This window comes from Macaca nemestrina, chromosome 6 (assembly GCF_043159975.1).
Source record: "Macaca nemestrina isolate mMacNem1 chromosome 6, mMacNem.hap1, whole genome shotgun sequence".
Classification (NCBI taxonomy): domain Eukaryota; kingdom Metazoa; phylum Chordata; class Mammalia; order Primates; family Cercopithecidae; genus Macaca; species Macaca nemestrina.
The window spans coordinates 32,063,487-32,083,199 of NC_092130.1; positions in this window are offsets into that span (position 1 = coordinate 32,063,487).

Sequence of the window (19,713 nt, forward strand, 5' to 3'; positions counted from 1 at the left end):
CATACCGGTGGTAGTCAGTTTCTCTCTACCTCTCAGACAGTGAGAATTATGCTTAATCAAAAGTCCAAATGCTCACTTAAATATTTTTTAACTCTTTGTGTTTTCCAAGGTGGTGGATTGAAGGCTTCATTAGCATGCCTCATCCACTTGGACAGAGCAAAAGATTGTGTAGAAATTCATGAATTCATGCTGTGAACTTTTAACCAAGAAGAAATATAGGAACTCAACAGAAAAAAAGAAAGGAATCACAGACTCTTGGAGAGAAATGGTGATCAGCAACCTGCACTGTGAGCCAAGTGGAAAACTGTGTCTTCAGAAAGTGAAAGTGGGGGAGACTGCCTCTGTGATACACATCTCCTATGGGGGAGCTGGGCAATCCAGGCCACAGTGGAGTGCCTTAACCCTACCCAGCACTGGAGCTGATCTGGTGAGGGGTGGAGAGTATATGAGAAGGAGCAGCATCAGGACTTGCTTTGCATGCACTCTCAGAACCCAGCAGGGATGGAAGGAAGCCATTCCTGATCCTACCTCTTACTCGACTTGGGAGATATCTGCCAGCTAACTCAGGTGGTGGTCACAGGTTTGAACTTTCTAATGTCTCCCAATCTAGGTTTGCAATCTGATCTCAAGTGAGAACAAACTCCTTGGCCAAAACTGAGGGATGAGTGGGAAGTATGCTTTTACCACAGGTGCAGGAGCTGGGCATACCTGTTTCATAGGAAAATGTGGAGTGGCATGGCTGCAAAGCTTCGGTTTCTGTCTTTAGTAGCAAGAATTGTGGCCTGGGATAATTGTATGTTCTGAGTGTACATTGCCCTGGGACCCAGAAAACTGTTGTCAGCAGAAGTCTGTATGTGTAAGGTGTGCCTTGCCAAGGGTGTGGGAACTGGGTGGGTCTTACTACCACATGCTACCCCATCTCCCCATGCAGAAACTTATGTACAACAGAGGCAGCTGTGCTCCTCCCCAGAACATTACACCAGCAACTAGGGGACTGCCCTCTGGTTCCTATTGGGGCCGCCAATGGTGCCTGCACACGGGGAGCCCAGAGTATGGACTTGCTTGACCCAACCCCTATCCATGTTTTTTCCTCCACCTCCTCTGGTAGAATAACAAAACAAAAAGATATTTGCCAATTCCATGGCCCTGCCCATTGCCTGAGACATCTGAGTATCTCTCCTAGGTAACATAAGCAAAGCACAAATCCCACAACCACCAACACAGCTTACTCTGTCCTGCAAGTGTCACCTCCTGGCTGGAGACCAACTGGCATGACCCATTAGAACATCTGCTGCCACAGTAACACAGTGCTTGTGAAGAAAAAACAACAACAGTCAAAACACTTGTGCAACTTCAGCTTACAACATTGCCCACATCATCTCAGCTAGTTAGGAGGTCATAAACCTGTCCACATGCCCTGTACATTACTACTACAGCTGGCATTTGAGAAGGCTACTGATAATGTAGGAAATCTTAGAGTCTATGTCACTCCCCTGCCATTCTCATCAGAGTTGGTGCTTCAATCTAATGCTGGGAGACCAGAGGATAGGTTAGCTTAGTCTAGCTTCACACAATATCACCCCCCTCTGGAGCTAAGAGCAGAGCCCCAGCCATTGCAAATACCAGACTTGTCCATAGCCTGAGGCACCAGAGAGCTTGAGATGGCTGACAAGAAATATCAGTGACCAATTCTTCTCAGAAAGTAGAATCAAAATTACAGGTGAATAATCATAGTGCAAATAAAGTGTTAAGGGGAGAGTGCTGGAGCCCACTGGAGAGTTCACTGGAAAAATCTGTGAGACACACACAAAAAGAAGGTAATAAGAAACTGGCAGATATCAAACTCTGAGATACTCAGAAAACCATGAACATTGTAAGTGGGAGTACTCTCAGCCTCCCTATCCCCTACAGTAGATTATTGATGTCCAAGCTCAATGAGAGCTTCTTTGCCCTCAAGAGCACAAGTATTAGACTGAGCTGTAATCTGGGGACTTCTCAAGGGCATTATCTTGTTTACACAAGGTCTCTTCCTTTACCCACTGGACCTGAGCTGTAGTGACAAGCACCATACTAGTTGCACACCCATTGTGGGACTTCTTCTGTCCATAGACCTTCAACCCGGACAGACCTGTGCATCTTCACAACCTGTGTATCTTCACAACACTGGATCTCTTGTAGACAGTCCCCAGCCGAGCCTGGATTTTGGCAGCCCCAAAGGGCAACTAAACTCAGAGAAGCAGCAGAATTCACAGTAGTCTGGCCCCCAAGAACTGCCACTCCTAAAGGAAGGCAGAGTGCAGCACATCCAGGGAGCACCCAATGGGACTCAAGAAACCAGATTGTAGGACTTGAGTCCCAGATCTTTCCACTTGTGGAAAGCTGCTTTGAGCAGAGGCACAGGTACAGTGCTGGGCTCAGTGGAGAAAACCTGATATTCTACCCAACAGACAGGCAGCCACAGTACTTCTGAAGATTACTGAAAAAGGGGACTTCTCCCCACCACCTCCCACCGCCAACACAGCTGAGGCTTCTCCCATGGTAGCTCAGGACAGATTTACCTGTAGACAGCTTTTCTGGACCACATTAGGGAGACTGCATCCCACAGGGGAAGTGCCCTCTGGACTCAGACTTGCATGAGGGGTAGAGTCACAATCCTTTTTTACATGGAACATCAGCATTCCTGTAGTTGGGAAGAGGTGTCTGTCTGATCTGTATAGCCAGAACACTAGGATTTGTGTGTGAGAAGGAGACAGACCCTTTTTCTGCTGGTCTGGAAGTGGGGCTAAGGAGGTGCTCTCTTTTGCCCCTATGAGGAGCTCATTGCTTTTCACTGAGAGTTCCCTTAGCCACCTCTTTCAAGGTTGGAACCTCTGCCCACCATTAGGGAATTGCTCATACCCACATAATTCAGCCACAACCAGATTTTACTCTTGGGAAACTCGTACTGGCCTGAAGCCTGAACTGTACACTACAGTAAAATAATAATAATAATCATGATAATGGAAAAATAATTAAAAAGTGTACATTGCTACAGAACAAAATGAGATTCATGAGCCCTCTCTCATTCAAGCCCCACAGGAGACAACAAACCTGCTCACACAGCCAGCACATCGCTACCACAACCAGCATCTGAGAAAGCCGTTAACACAAAGATTCTCTATAACAAGGGAACTCATGCAGAGTCTTTGCCACTGAAAGCACCCAGAGCCAAAGCTAGGTAACCATAAAATAAACACATTAAAGTTATATGCTCACAAGGAAAAAAATTTAAAAATCAAGTTGAATTAAACATAATTCCAAGAAGAAGAAGAAGAAATGGTTGACCCAAATGAGAAAGAACCAGAAAAATAATTCTGGCAATATAAAAAAAGCAGAATTCTATAACATCCTCAAAAGATCATATTAGCTCTCCAGCAGTGTCACCTAACCACGATGAAATCTTTGAAATAGCAGTTAAAGAATTTAAAATGCTGATTATTAAGTTGCTTGGTAAGATTGCAGAAAAATCTGAAAACCAACATAAAGAAATCAAATAAAACAATTCAAAATATAAATGAAAAATTTTCCAAAGAGATAGATATTTTTAAGAAGACAAAAAGCACCCCAGAAGGAAAATTATATTTAGAAAATTACAAAATGCAGTAAAAAGTTTTTGTCAATACATTAGACCAAATAGCAGAAATAATTTCAGAGCTTGAATGCAAGCCTTTTGAATTCAACCAATCAGGGCTAATAATAATAATAATTACAAAAAAACAGGAAAAAATTAAAAAATAAAGTATCCAAGAAACATAGAATTATATAAAACATTCAAACCTAAGAAGCATATGTGTCCTAAGTTAAAAAAAAAAAAAAGGCAAAAGTTTGAAAAATTGAAAAACCTCTTTGAGGAAAAATTTCCTGATGTTCCTAGAGATTTAGACACCCAAATTGTAGAAATTCAAAGAATTCCTGAGAGATTCATTGAAAAAAGGAAATCAGCAAGGTGTATATCTTAAAGCTATCTAAAGTTGATGTGAAGGAAAAAAATTACAAGAGCACCAAAATAAAAGCATCAAATAACTTACAAAGCGAAACTTATCAGACTAACAGCTGACTTCTCAGCAGAAACCTAACAATCCAGAAAATATTAGCATCCTATCTTTAGTCTCCTCAAATAGAGTAAGTGTCAACATGCCAACATACCAAGAGTTTTTCCACAGCAAACAAAATTTCATAAATAAGGGAGAAATAAAATCTTTCCCAGACTAGCAAATGCTGAGGGAATTTGTCACAACTGGATCAGCCTTCCATGAAATGCTGAAAGGAGTTCTAAATATTGAAACAAAGGTTTAATACACACTAGCATAAAGAGAAATATTCATGTATACATATTGAATATACAATAAAGTTGATATTAGATATCTTTATGTAGTGTTAAATAATTAAATATCCCTAAGTGGCAAAAATCATACCTTTAGAAATAATGAATTTATTTATCTCTCATATGCTTAAAAATAATTTTGATTTAATTAGTACAACAACAAACATACTAATTCTGTTAAATGTTTATATATGCTTGCTGGACTATAGGAAAGGTTTTAATATCAAGGTACAAGGCAGCACATTTTCTCAAGGCAGAGCTCTGGAATGTAGGATTTTCTCCATATATTTATGTAAGATAATGGCTTATAGAATGATAATCAGGGTCTTCATCTCATATCTTAATCTTAAAAATTAAAAATGTAAATATAATATAAAAACATTAAATTATGAGAAGATAATAGTGATATTCCATGTACAATTTCATATCATCTTGGCAAAGAAATAGTTTGAATTTAGGCTTTCTAAGTTAAATGCGTTTTCTTTCTTTTTTTTCTTCCTCTCTTCTTCTCTTTATTCCTACCTCTCTTCTTCTTTCTTTTCTTTCTTCTTTCTTCCTGTCCTTTTATTTTCTTTCCTACTTTTTTCTATTTTTTTCTTTTTCTTTTTGTCTAATTACCCTGAATACAACATCTCATAAAAACTTAAACAAAAGTAGCAAGATGAACATCTCTGCTTTGCTCCATTTCTCAGCATTTAGTCTTTTACCACTTAGTTTCATATGAGCTTTTGTTTTTTGTTTGCTTTCTCTTTTAGATGTCTTTACTGGGTTGAGAAATTTTGTATCCTTTATCCCTAGATTAATGCATGTTTTTAACATTAAATAGTATTGATTTTATTAAAAGTTTTCTGTCTATTAAAATGATTGATTTTTTTGCCATTTATTCAATGAATATGTTGTCATGTATTAATGTATTGTTGAATGTTGTATTAGTTAATTCTCACAGTGCTATAAAGAAATACCTGAGCCTGGGTAATTTATAAAGACAGGAGGTTTAGGCCGGGCTTGGTGGTTCACTCCTGTAATCCCAGCACTTTGGGAGGCTGAGACGGGTGGATCACCTGAGGCCAGGAGTTTGAGACCAGCCTGGCCAACATGGTGAAACCCCATACCTACTAAAAATACAAAAAAAAAAAAAAAAAAAAAATTGGGCGGGCATGTTCATGCATGCCTATAATCCCAGGTACTCAGGAAGCCAAGGCAGGAAAATCACAGGAACATGGGAGGTGGAGATTGCAGTAAGCCAAGATCACACCACTCCACTACAGCCTGGGTGATAGAGCAAGACATCATCTCAAAATAATAATAATAATAGTAATAATAATAGTAATAATAATAGTAATAATAATAATAATAAAGGAGGTTTAATTGACTCACAGTTCCACATGGCTGAGGAGGTCTCAGGAAACTTACTATCATGGTGGAAAGGGAAGCAGTCACATCTGACATGGTGGCAGGCAAAAGAGAAGTCAGAGCACAGGAAAAAATTCCACTTTTAAACCCATTGGATCTCTTGAGAATTCATTCACTATCACAAGAACTACATGAGTGAACCATCCCCATGATTCAATCACCTTCCTCCCTCAACAAGTAGGGGTGACAGGTCCCTCCCTCGACACATGGAGATTACAATTTGAGATGAGTTTCAGGTGGGGACACAGAACCAAATCATATCATTCCATATCTGGCCTCTCCAAAATCTCATGTCCTTTTTATATTTCAAAACCAATCATGCCAACATGCCAAAATGCCTGGACATCCATCCAGGCATTTCCACACATCCTCTGAAATCTAGGCAGCGTTTCTCAAAACTCAGTTCTTGACTTCTTTGCACCTGCAGGCCCAACACCATGTGGAAGCCACGAAGGTTTGGGGTGTGCACCCTCTGAAACAATGGTCCTAGGTGTACCTTGGCCCATTTTAGCCAAAAGTGGAGCTGAAGCAGTTGGGACACAAGTCACCATGTCCCAAGGCTGCATAGAGCAGCGGGGTCCCTGGGCCCTGCCCACGAAACCATTCTTCCTCCTAGGCCCCCAGGCCTGTGATGGGAGGGGTTGCTGACAAGATCTCTGACATGACCTGGAGCCATTTTCCCCATTGTCTTGGCTATTAACGTTTGGCTCTTCATTACTTATGCATATTTCTGCAGTCAGCTTGAATTCCTCCCCAGAAAATGGGTTTTTCTTTTGTAATTCATCCTCATGCTGCAAACTTTCCAAACTTTTATGCTCTGCTTCCTTTTTAAACATAAGTTCCAATTTCAGATCATCTCTCTCAAGTTCAAAGTTTCACAGATCTTTAGGGCAGAAGCAAAATGCCACCAGTCTGTTTGCTAAAGCATAGCATGAGTGATCTTTGCTCCAATTTCCAAAAAGTTCCTCATCTCATTCTGAGACCACCTTAGCCCAGACTTCATTGTCCACATCATTGTCAGCATTTTGGACGAAGCCATTCAACAAGTCTCTAGGAAGTTCTTAACTTTCTCACAACTTTCTCTCTTCTTCTGAACTCTCCAAACTATTCCAGCCTCTGCCTGTTACTCAGTTCCAAAGTTGCTTCCACATTTTCAAGTATCTTGATAGCAATGTCTTATTCCTGGTACCAATTTACTGTATTAGTTTGTTCTCATACTGCTATAAAGAAATACCTGAGCCTGGGTAATTTACAAAGAAAGGAGGTTTAATTGACTCACAGTTCTGTATGGCTGAGGAGGCCTCAGGAAATTTATAATCATGGCAGATGGGGAAGTGGGCCCATCTTACATGGTGACAGATAGAGAGAAGTGAGAGTACAGGAAAAAACTCCCACTTTAAAAACCATCAGATCTTGTGAGAATTCACTGACTATCATGAGAATAGCAAGGGAGAAACTTCCCCATTAGCCAATCACCTCCCTCCCTCATCATGTGGGGATTATAATTCAAGATGAGATTTGGGTGGGAACACAAAGCCAAACCATATCAAATGTTAAATAAATCTTGGATTTCTGTGATAAATTTTTCTTGGACAAGTGGTATAATCTTTTATATATTTGGCTAGATTTGTTTGGCTAGCATTTTGTTGTGTATTTTTGCATCTTGATTCATAAGAGACATTTAAAGGACATTTCTTTTCTTGAAATGTCTGTCTAGCTTTGGTATCAGGATAATACCTGGCTTATGGGGTGAGTTAAGAAGTGTCCTCAGTCAAGGTTTGAACATCTCTTTTGTGACACCAGTCATTTTAATTTTTAATTAACAATTATTCATCCTGTTAGTGAGGGCAGAATTCTCACTCTGGCCTTATGACACCGACCAAATGCACAACTTCCAACACTGGTCAGAGATGAACGACATTTTGTTAGTAATGTATACTCAGAGTCTCGGGGACAAGTCACTGAACACTATGTTGGGGCACATCAGGATTTCACTTGGGAACAAAGTAAACCACAAGGATCTATAGAAGGCAGGCTTTACAGTACCAAGAGGGTAAATAATCTCTGGTTTTCACATGGGGGTGTGATTGGCTTGTTTAAAAAATTTCATGGGCTGACAAAGAATTGAATTGAAAATCACTCTTTAGAGTAGGTAGAAACCTTATTTAGTCCTCTTTATAAGGAGGATTGTATGCCTACTTCATCTGTAGAAGATTGTGGAGTAGAACTTGAAGTTAGATCATTCACAGCCCTGTCAGTTTCATAGGTAAGGCAGCATAAAATATTGACTCTTAATTTTAGGAATTACATCACACCCAGGGTGCATCTTAAATATTTTTCCACAAGCTCTTAAGAAAACAGAATATTCTCATCTTCCTGAATGGAGTGTTTTATGTATGTTTGTTAGGTCTAGTTAACTTGCAGGCTTCTTGAAGTCTTATATATGTCTGTTGATTTTCTGCCTAGTTGTTCTGCTCATTATTAAAAATGGTGTATTGAAACTTCAGATCATTAGTGTGAATGGCTTATTTTCCATATAATTTTCTCAATTTTTCTTTGTCTAATTTAGGTCATTACTAGGATGGTCAATATTTACAATTATTTACAATTAAATATTTATAAATAAAATTTTTGCAATCTTTTAAAATGATTTGTCCTTTTTTATTACAAAATATCTCTCCTTATTTTTAATGATTTGAACTTAAAGTCTATAAATTTTATTAGCTTAGTTACTGTAGCTTTCTTATAGTTGCTGTTAACATGGTATATTTTATTTTATATTTTTACTTTTAACTTATGTTTGTGTTTGAAACTAATATGTATCTCCTGTAGACACCATAGTTGGATGATGTTTGAATGCAGTATAACAATATCCACATGCATTGTGTAATTATTGCATTAATAAATCTTACTTGTTTAGAGAAGGAAGGAGAGAAAGTATGTATTTATTGAGATAGTTATATTTGCTTTCTTATTCACAATATCTAGTTCTGATTTTCCTCTGAATTTATTTCTCACTTCATTACAGCTTAATTTGTGCCCACATTGCCTGTGTTATTATTGCCCAATACATTACAAACTATGTGTTTTGGGCCTTGAAATATACATAAATATTTTGTTATGCAATTATCTTTTCAATCAACTGTTATTGAGGTATGATTTCTCTTAATCCTATTTCACTCTCCCTCAGATTCCCTGCTCTAAGCCACAATTTATTTACTTTCTGTCTCTCTTGGTTTTCCTGTTATGGATTTTCATGTTAATGAAATTATGTAGAATGTGGTCTTCTGTGACTGGCTTCTCTCACTTGGCATAATGTTTTAATCTTTCATCATGTTGCAGCGTATGGTAGCAATTTACTCATTTTCATAATTGTACAATATTCCATTATATCTGTATACCACATATATTTTTTACTCATCATTAGTTTATAGACATTTGGGTTATTTCCACATTTGTCTATTACGAATAATGTTACTATAAACAGTTTTGTACAAGTTTCTGTAGACCTATTTTTTTAGTTAATATTTCGTATATATCTAGGAGGGAAAATGTTTAATGCATGTTTAAACATTGCAAGAACTACCAAATATTTTCATAGCACCGCAATTATTTCACATTTCCACAAACAATGTATGAGCATTCTATTTTTTTTTATTCTGTTAACTTGTTTCTCTCTCACTTTTTGATTCTAGTTATTTTAGTGGATACTATATCACTGTAGTTTTGGTTTGCATTTCCCTGGTTACTAATGATGTTTATCATATTTGCATGTGATTTCTGTCCATTTAAAAATATTTTTTAGTGAAATGTCCAGTCAGGTACTTGGCTTCCCATTTTCTAACTCGATTTTGTTTTCTTTTTATAATGTTTTCAGTCTCCATTATCTATTCTAGGCACTAGTACCCTATCAGACATATATTTATACCTGCTTTACTTCATTTGCATTGTCTTTCATTTTTCGATGATGCTCTTTGAAACACAAACTTTAATTTGGATGATGCCCAATTTATACTTTTTTTTCTCTTACTGCTTATATTTTTGGTGTTATAAAGAATAATATGTTGCCAAATTCAATGACATGAAAATTTACTCCTCTGTTTTCTTCTAAGAGTGCTATAGTTTTTGCCTTTATGCTTTGATATTGTAATCATTGCCAATTAATATTTTTATACGATGTGAGCTAAGGGTCCAACTTGATTTTTTTTGCATGTGTTATCCAGTTGTGCCAGTACCATTTATTAGAAAGAGGATTTTTCCCCCATGGAATGTTTTTGATAGTCATTGAAATTCAGTTGATTATAATGATATCGTCAAGATGCCAAGACAAGGCCCTGGACCTTTCCTTTACAACCAGCCTCATATTCCAAAGAGACAATACAGATCAATATCCTTTGTGAGAAGTTCAGAAACTAGTTGAGGGGATCTTATATCTGAGCAAGCATTAAACAAACCACATTGAAAACAGTAGGAGAGCTCAAAGACATTGTCCCATTAAAAGCCCTATCACAGCACAGCTCCACACGACTTTGGAAAAAAAAACAAACCAAAAACCACTTGTTATCATCTTAATGGGGAGAGAAAAGATGAGATGAGACCATGCATTCGATATTCTTAATTTTCTGAGGTCTCCCAAGCCACTGTCTTCTTTCTCACCTGTATCAGAACATTGATACAACCTCCATACAATAGATACGTGGGGGCCATGGAGAAGTGACTGAAGTTTCTAATAACAGGATTGCACATGCCACAGACACACTCTCTGACTTAGCACAGACTGAGAAGTAGATAAAGCACAGCCTTCAGTTTCTTCTTGGAGAAGGAAGAAAATTACCAGACCACATTATCCAAAATTCTGACTGTGCTGGGATCCATGTGAACTACTGGCTTATGGCTTGCCTGTCAGGATGGAGATGACAGAACCTGGCATTTTCCAGACACTTGGGGGACACAGAAGACAAAGATTGCAGTTTGAAGCAACATAAAGTCACTTAGAATGTCTGGCTGGGCTGAATGGTGAGTGTATTTTTCTGTATGAGGCCAGTCAGGAAAGACAGAGAGTAGTGATTGTTTTCTATAACAAGCTAACAGTAAAAGTGAAGGAAAATGAAGAAACATTGTCAAGGAAATGCAGACTCAAGGAAACATTTTACAAATGAAAGAACAAGATAAATCTTCCCAAATTGACCCTAATAAAATAAAAATATATGATTTACTAAGAGAATTCATAACTGTCATAAAGATAATAAATGATGTAAGGAGAATAATGCATGAATAAAATAAAAGTTTTGGCAAAGAAATATCTTTAAAGTGCTAAATATAAATCATAAAACTGAACTATATAATAACAACTAGAATATTCATGAGATATTTAACAGTTCACTATATCAAACAGGAGAAATGATTAATATCTTAGTGCATTTGGGCTGTTATAAAAATATCATAAACTGGTTGACTTATAAACAACATAATTTTATTCATTACTGTTCTGGAGGCTGAAATATCCAAGATTAAGGAACTGATATTACATTTCTGGTGAAAATCAGCTTATTTGTTCAGAGACAGCATTTTCCTGCTTTGTCTTCACATGGAATGAAAAGTAAGCTAGCTCTTTTGGGTCTCTCTTATAAGGTCTCTAATCCTGACCACGATAGTTTTGCTCTCATGACCTTGCTTCTCATCACTTCCCAAAGGCCTTTCCTCCTAAAATCATTGTCTTAAGAGCTAGAATTTCAACATGAATTTTGGAGGTATACACAAACACCTGAAATAGAGCAGTTAGTACATTCAAACTTAGGTTATTGGAAATTATCCAATGAGATGAGCAAAAAGAATAACAAAAGAGTGTAAGTGACTGAAGAAATGTTATGGAATTTATGGGATACTATCAAGTGAACAAATCATGTATTATGGGAGCACAAGGAGAATAGGGAAAGTTCATCTTATTAAAAGAAATATTGAGATAAAGCTTATTCAAAGAAATAATGTATGAAAACTTCCTCAAATTGAAGAAGAATGTGGACATTCAGATTTAGAAATATCGATGAGGTCTAAATAAGATAAGCATAATGAAATCCAAAACAAGACAAATTATAACCACATTGTCAAAAATCAAAGATAAAGAGACAATGTTGAAAGTAGTAAGAGAAAATACTTGTCACAGCCATGGGAACCTTAATAATACTATTGAATTTTGCTGTAGAGATACTTCATTCCAGAAGGGAATTACACAACATATTCAAAATTCTAAAAGAAAAGCAAAATCTGACAACTAAGAATATTGTACCTGATAAAACTCTTCTTCGTAAAAGAGAGCTAAAGACATTCTTGACAAACAAAAGAAAAAAGAAAACCTTTCTTACAATAAATGCAAAAGAAAGTTTTTATATAAAACAAATTCTAGCCAGGTGTGGTTGCTTATACCTATAACTCTGGTACTTATAGAAGCTGAGATGGGAGAATTTCTTAAGGCCACAGATTTCAGACAACCCTTGGCAACATAGAGACCTCATCTCTAAAAAAAAAAAAAAATTCTAAACAGAAATACAAAAGCATATGAAAGTATAAATTTCACGACACTTCCAAGATGGCTGAATAGGAACAGCTCCAGTCTGCAGCTCCCAGTTAGATCGACACAGAAGATGGGTGATTTCTGCATTTTCAACTGAGGTACCTGGTTCATCTCATTGGGACTGGTTGGACAGTGGGTGCAGCCCATAGGGGAGAGCCGAAGCAGGGTGGGGCATCACCTTGCCCAGGAAGTGCAAGGGGTCAGGAGATTTCACTCTCCTAGCCAAGAGAAGCCGTGACAGACTGTACCTGGAGGAATGGTACACTCCCACCTAAATACTGCACTTTACCCACAGTCTTAGCAACTGGCAGACCAGAAGATTCCCTCCCATGCCTGGCTTGGCGGGTCCCACGCCCATGGAGCCTTGGTCACTGCAAGAACAGCAGACTAAGACCAACCTGCAAGGCTGCAGCCTGGTGTGGGGAGGGGCGTCTGCCATTGCTGAGGCTTGAGTAGGGAAGTGAAGTGGTCAGTAAGCTCGAACTGGGTGGAGCCCATTGCAAATCAGCAAGGCCCACTGGCCCTCTAGACTCCACCTCTGTGGGCAGGGCATAGCTGAACAAAAGGCAACAGATGACTTCTGCAGACTTAAACATCCCTGTCTGACAGCTCTGAAGAGAACAGTTGTTCTCCCAGCATGGCATTTGAGCTCTGAGAATGGACAGACTGTCTCCTCAAGTGGGTCCCTGACCCTGTGTAACCTGACTGGGAGACACCTCCCAGTAGGGGCTGACAGACAACTCATATGGGTGAGTGCCCCTCTGGGATGAAGCTTCCAGAGGAAGGATCAGGCAGCAATATTTGCTGTTTTGCAATATTTGCTGTTCTGCAGCCTCCACTGGTGATACCCAGGCAAACAGGGTCTGGAGTGGACCTCCAGCAGATTCCAACAGACCTGCAGCTGAGGGACCAACTGTTAGAAGGAAAACTAACAAACAGAAAAAATAGTATCAACATCAACAAAAAGGACATCCACACCAAAACTACATTTATAGGTCACCAACATGAAAGTCCAAAGTTAGATAAAACCACAAAGATGGGGAGAAACCAGAGCAGAAATGCTGAAAATTCCAAAAACCAGAGTGTCTCTACTCCTCGAAAGGATTGCAGCTCCTTGTGAGCAATGAAACAAAACTGGATAGAGAATGAGTTTGATGAATGGACAGAAGTAGGTTTCAGAAGGTAATAACAAACTTCTCTGAGCTAAAGGAGCATGATCTAACCCATTGAAAGGAAGCTAAAAGAGGTTAGATGAATGGTTGATTAGAATAAACAGTGTAGAGAAGACTTTAAATGACCTTTAGCACAAGAACTTTGCGATGCATGCACATAGCCAATTGGCGATCAAGTGGAAGAAAGAATATCAGTGGTTGAAGATCAAATTAATGAAATAAAGTGAGAAGACAAGATTAGAGAAAAAATAGTGAAAAGAAAAGAAAAAAGCCTCCAAGAAATATCGGACTATGTGAAAAGACCAAATCTATGTTTGATTGGCATACCTGAAACTGATAGGTAGAATGGAACCAAGTTGGAAAACACTCTTCAGGATATTATCCAGGAAAGCTTCCCCAACCTAGCAAGGCAGGCCTACATTCAAATTTGAGAAATACAGAGAATACCACAAAGATACTCTTTGAGAAAAGCAACCTCAAGACACATAATTGTCAGATTCACCAAGGGTGAAATGAAGGAAAAAATGTTAAGACCAGCCAGAGAAAAAGGTCAGGTTACCCACAAAGGAAAGCCCATCAGACTAACAGCAGACCTCTCTGCAGAAACCCTACAAGCCATAAAAGAGTGGGGGCCAATATTCAACATGCTTAAAGAAAGGAATTTTCAACCCAGAATTTCATACCCAGCCAAACTAAGCTTCATAAGTGAAGGAGAAATAAAATCCTTTACAGACAAGCAAATGCTGAGAGATTTTGTCACCACCACACCTGCCTTACCTTACAAGAACTCTTGAAGGAAGCACTAAACATGGAAAGGAACAACCAGTACCAGCCACTGCAAAAACATGTCAAATTGTAAAGACCATTGATGCTAGGAAGAAACTGCATCAATTAATGGGCAAAATACCAGCTAGCATCATAATGACAGGATCGAATTCACACATAACAATATTAACCTTAAATGTAAACAGGCTAAATGTCCCAGTTAAAAGACACAGACTGGCAAATTGGATAAAGAGTCAAGAACCACCAATGTGCTGTATTCAGGAGACACATCTCACATGCAAAGACACACATAGGCTCAAAATAAAGGGATGGAGGAAGATCTACCAAGCAAATGGGAAGCAAAATAAAGCAGGGGGTGCAATCCTAGTCTCTGATAAAACAGACTTCAAACCAACAAAGATCACAAGAGACAAAGAAGGCCATTACATAATGGTAAAGGGATCAATGCAATAAGAAGAGCTAACTATCCTAAATATATATGCACCCAATACAGGAGCACTCAGATTCATAAAGCAAGTCCTTAGAGTCATACAAAGTGACTTAGACTCCCACACAATAATAATAGGAGACTTTAACACCCCACTGTCACTATTAGATCAACGAGACAGAAGGTTAACAAGGATATCCAGGACATGACCTCAGCTCTGCACCAAGTGGACCTAATGGACATCTACAGAACTCTCCACCCCAAATCAACAGAATATACATTCTTCTCAGTACCACATCACACTTATTCTAAAATTGACCACATAATTGGAAGTAAAGCACTCCTCAGCAAATGTAAAAGAACAGAAATCACAGCAAACTGTCTTTCAGACCACAGTGCCATCAAATTAGAACTCAGGATGAAGAAACTCACTCAAAACCGCCCAACTACATGGAAACTGAACAACCTGCTCCTGAATGACTACTAAGTAAATAATGAAATGAAGGCAGAAATCAAGATGTTCTTTGAAACCAATGAGAAGAAAAACAACGTACCGGAATCTCTGGAACACATTTAAAGCAGTGTGTAGAGGGAAATTTATAGCATTAAATGCCCACAAGAGAAAGCAGGAAAGATTTAAAATCAACACCCTAACATCACAATGAAAAGAACTAGAGAGGCAAGAGAAGACAAATTCAAAAGCTAGCAGAAGACAAGAAATAACTAAGATCAGAGCAGAACTGAAGCAGATAGAGAAGCAAAAAATCCTTCAAAAAAATCAATGAATCCAGGAGCTGTTTTTTTGAAAAGATCAACAAAATAGACCACTAGCAAGACTAATAAAGACGAAAAGAGAGATGAATCAAATAGATGCAATAAAAAATGATAAAGGAGACATCAGCACCAATCCCAGAGAAATACAAACTACCATCAGAGAATACTATAAACACATCTATGCAAATAAACTAGAAAATCTAGAAGAAATACATAAATCACTGGACATGTACTCCCTCCCAAGACTAAACCAGGAAGAAGTTGAATCTCTGAATAGACCAATAATGGGTTCTGAAATTGAGGCAATAATTAATAGACTACCAACTTTAAAAAGTTCAGGCAGGATCAGATGGATTCACAGCCGAATTCTACCAGAGGTACAAAGAGGACCTGGTACCATTCCTTCTAAAACTATTCCAATCAATAGAAAAACAGGGAATCCTCCCTAACTCATTTTATGAGGCTAGCATCATCCTGATACCAAAGCCTGGCAGAGACACAATAAAAAAAGAGAATTTTAGACCAATATCCCTGATGAACACAGATGCAAAAATCCTCAATAAAATACTGGCAAACTGAATCCAGCAGCACATCAAAAAGCTTATCCACCATGATCAAGTCAACTTCATCCTTGGGATGCAAGGCTGGTTCAACATACACAAATCAAGAATCATAATCCATCACATAAACAGAACCAAGGACAAAAAACACATGATTATCTCAATAGACGCAGAAAAGACCTTCAAAATTCAACAGCTCTTCATGCTAAAACTCTCAATAAACTAGGTATTGATGGGACGTATCTCAAAATAATAAGAGCTATTTATGACAAATCCACAGCCAATGTCATGCTGAATGGGCAAAAGCTGGGAGCATTCCCTTTGAAAACCAGCACAAGACAAAGATGCCCTCTCTCAGCACTCCTATTCAGCATAGTGTTGGAAGTTCTGGCCAGGGCAGTCAGGCAAGAGAAAGAAATAAAGAGTATTCAATTAGGAAAAGAGGAAGTCAAATTGTCCCTGTTTGCAGATGACATGATTGTATATTTAGAAAGCCTCATCGTCTCAGCCTAAAATCTCCTTAAGCTGATAAGCAACTTCAGCAAAGTCTCAGGATACAAAATCAATGTGCAAAAATCACAAGCATTCAAGCCAAATCATGAGGGAACTCCCATTCACAATTGCTACAAAGAGAATAAACTACCTAGGAATCCAACTTGTAAGGGATGTGAAGGACCTCTTCAAGGAGAACTACAAACCACTGCTCAACGAAATAAAAGAGGACACAAATAAATGGAATAACATTCAATGCTTATGGATTGGAAGAATTAATATCATGGAAACTGGCCATACTGCCCTAGGTAATTTAGAGATTCAATGCCATCCCCATCAAGCTACCAAAGACCACAGAATTGGAAAAAAAAACTACTTTAATCTTCATGTGGAACCAAAAAAGAGCCTGCATAGACAAGACAATCCTAAGCAAAAAGAACAAAGCTGGAGGCATCATGCTACCTGACTTCAACCTATACTACAAGTCTACAGTAACCAAAACAGCATGGTACTGGTACCAAGAGAGATATATAGACCAATGGAACAGAACAGAGGCCTCAGAAATAACACCACATATCTACACCATCTGATCTTTGACAAACGTGACAAAAACAAGAAATGGGGTAAGGATTCCCTATTTAATCAATGGTGCTGGGAAAACTGGCTAGCCATAAGTAGAAAGTTGAAACTGGATCCCTTCCTTACATCTTATACTAAAATTAATGCAAGATGGATTAAAGACTTAAATGTAAGTCCTAAAACCATAAAATCCCTAGAAGAAAACCTAGGCAATACCATTCAGGACATAGGCATGGGCAAAGACTTCATGACTAAAACACCAAAAGTGGCCAGGAGCGATGGCTCACGCCTGTAATCCCAGCACTTTGAGAGGCTGAGGTAGGCAGATCACTAGGTCAGGAGATCGAGACCATCCTGGCTAACACAGTGAAACCCCGTCTCTTCTAAAAATACAAAAAATTAGCTGGGCGTGGTGGCAGGCGCCTGTAGTCCCAGCTACTTGGGAGGCTGAGGCAGGAGAATGGCGTGAACCTGGAGGTGGAGCTTGCAGTGAGCTGAGATTGTGCCACTGCACTCCTGCCTGGGTGATAGAGCAAGACTCTGTCTCAAAAGAAAAAAAGAAAAAAAAAATACCAAAAGTAATGGCAAAAAAAGCCAAAATTGATAAATGGGATCTAATTAAACTAAAGAGCTTCTTCACAGCAAAAGAAGCTACCATCAGAGTGAACAGGAAACCCACAAAATGGGAGAAAACGTTTGCAATCTACCCATCTGACAAAGGGCTAATATCCAGAATCTACAAAGAACTTAAACAAATTTACAAGAAAAAAACAACCCCATCAAAAAGTGGGCAAAGGATATGAACAGACACTTCTCAAAATAAGACATTTATGCAGCCAACAGACATATTCATCATCACTGGTCATCAGAGAAATGCAAATCAAAACCACAATGAGATACCAACTCATGCCAGTTAGAATGGTGATCATTAAAAAGTCAGAAAACAACAGATGCTGGAGAAGATGTGGAGAAATAGGAACGTTTTTACATTGTTGGTGGGAGTGTAAATTAGTTCATCCATTGTGGAACAGTGTGACGATACCTCAAGGATCTACAACTACAAATACCATTTGACCCAGTGATCCCATTCCTGGGTACATACCCAAAGGATTATAAATCATGCTACTATGAAGCCACATGTACATGTATGTTTATTGCAGCACTATTCACCATAGCAAAGACTTAGAACCAAACCAAATGCCTATCAAGGATAGACTGGATAAAGAAAATGTGGCACATATACACCATGGAATACTATGCAGCCATGAAAAGATGAGTTCATGTCCTTTGCAGGGACATGGATGAAACTGGATACCATGATTCTCAGCAAACTATCACAAGGACAGAAAACCAAACACCACATGTTCTCACTCATAGGTGGAAGCTGAACAATGAGAGCACATGGACTGAGGGCAGGGAACATCACACACCAGGGCCTGTCGTGGGGTGGGCTGGGGGAGGGATAGCATTAGGAGAAATACCTAATGTAAATGACAAGTTGATGGGTGCAGCAAACCAACATGGCACATGTATGCCTATGTAATAAACTGGCACGTTGTGTACATGTACCCCAAAACATAAAGTATAATGAAAAAAAAGAAAGAATAAATTTCAATGGTAATAATAATCATACAGACAAAAAGAGACTATTTTAATATTGTAATTGTATATGATGATATGAAAAAATTTCAATTTAAGTATTATGTAAATAAAGCTAGCTACAGATGTTTGTATCCTGTTTTATTAAATTTCAAAGCTCTAGTATAGAGAAGTGTGCAGATTGATGTAATGAGGCTCCAAGCAAGACCATTCTGCAGCTCCAACTCAGTCACCTCAAATCTTAGCTGCACGTTTCTATCATTTTGTAGACTTACAAAAAGCACCAATGACTGTAATCTAATGTAGAAAACGGAATCACAATCTTGGGGAACAACCTTAGGCATTGATATTTTCACCAAGCTTTCCAGATTCTTTTAATATCTGTCGAAGTTTTTAAACTACTGAAGTTCTATCCTTATTTGTAAATTGAAGTTCCTGGAATCCTACTTTTTTTGACTTAGTTCTCGTGACTCAGAACAGTTCCCATGCTTGGAAAGATTTCACATTTTGTAGGGTGTATAAACAGGCTTATCAATTATTTTCCTTCTCGTTTGTTTGTGCCCATCAGATGAAATTGTCTGTCTGTTTACTTTCTGGTGTAGGTATAGCTTTGATAACATTTGTATGAGGCAAATTCCCAGCACCTGCCAGTACACATGAGCCTTCTGTGTCTTATCTCTTCTGACCCATTTGTCTTCCTTATTCAGAGATATTTAAAAGAGACACCTCAACATAGTGGGAGTAGATGAGGAGGCAAGAGTGAACAAAACAGACACAATTTTCCTTTGCACCTTCTTCTTCTTGAGGTAGGTATAATAATTTGAGACACATGTTACGGTGACTTGTATGTATTGAATTGCTCTCAGGCTTTCTCCACATCATGTCCTTCTCATAATAACTATTCCAGCTTCTATGAAGGACAATTTGAACTCTCAAAATTGCATGTAATATTAAATGCCACACAGAATGTTATCTTG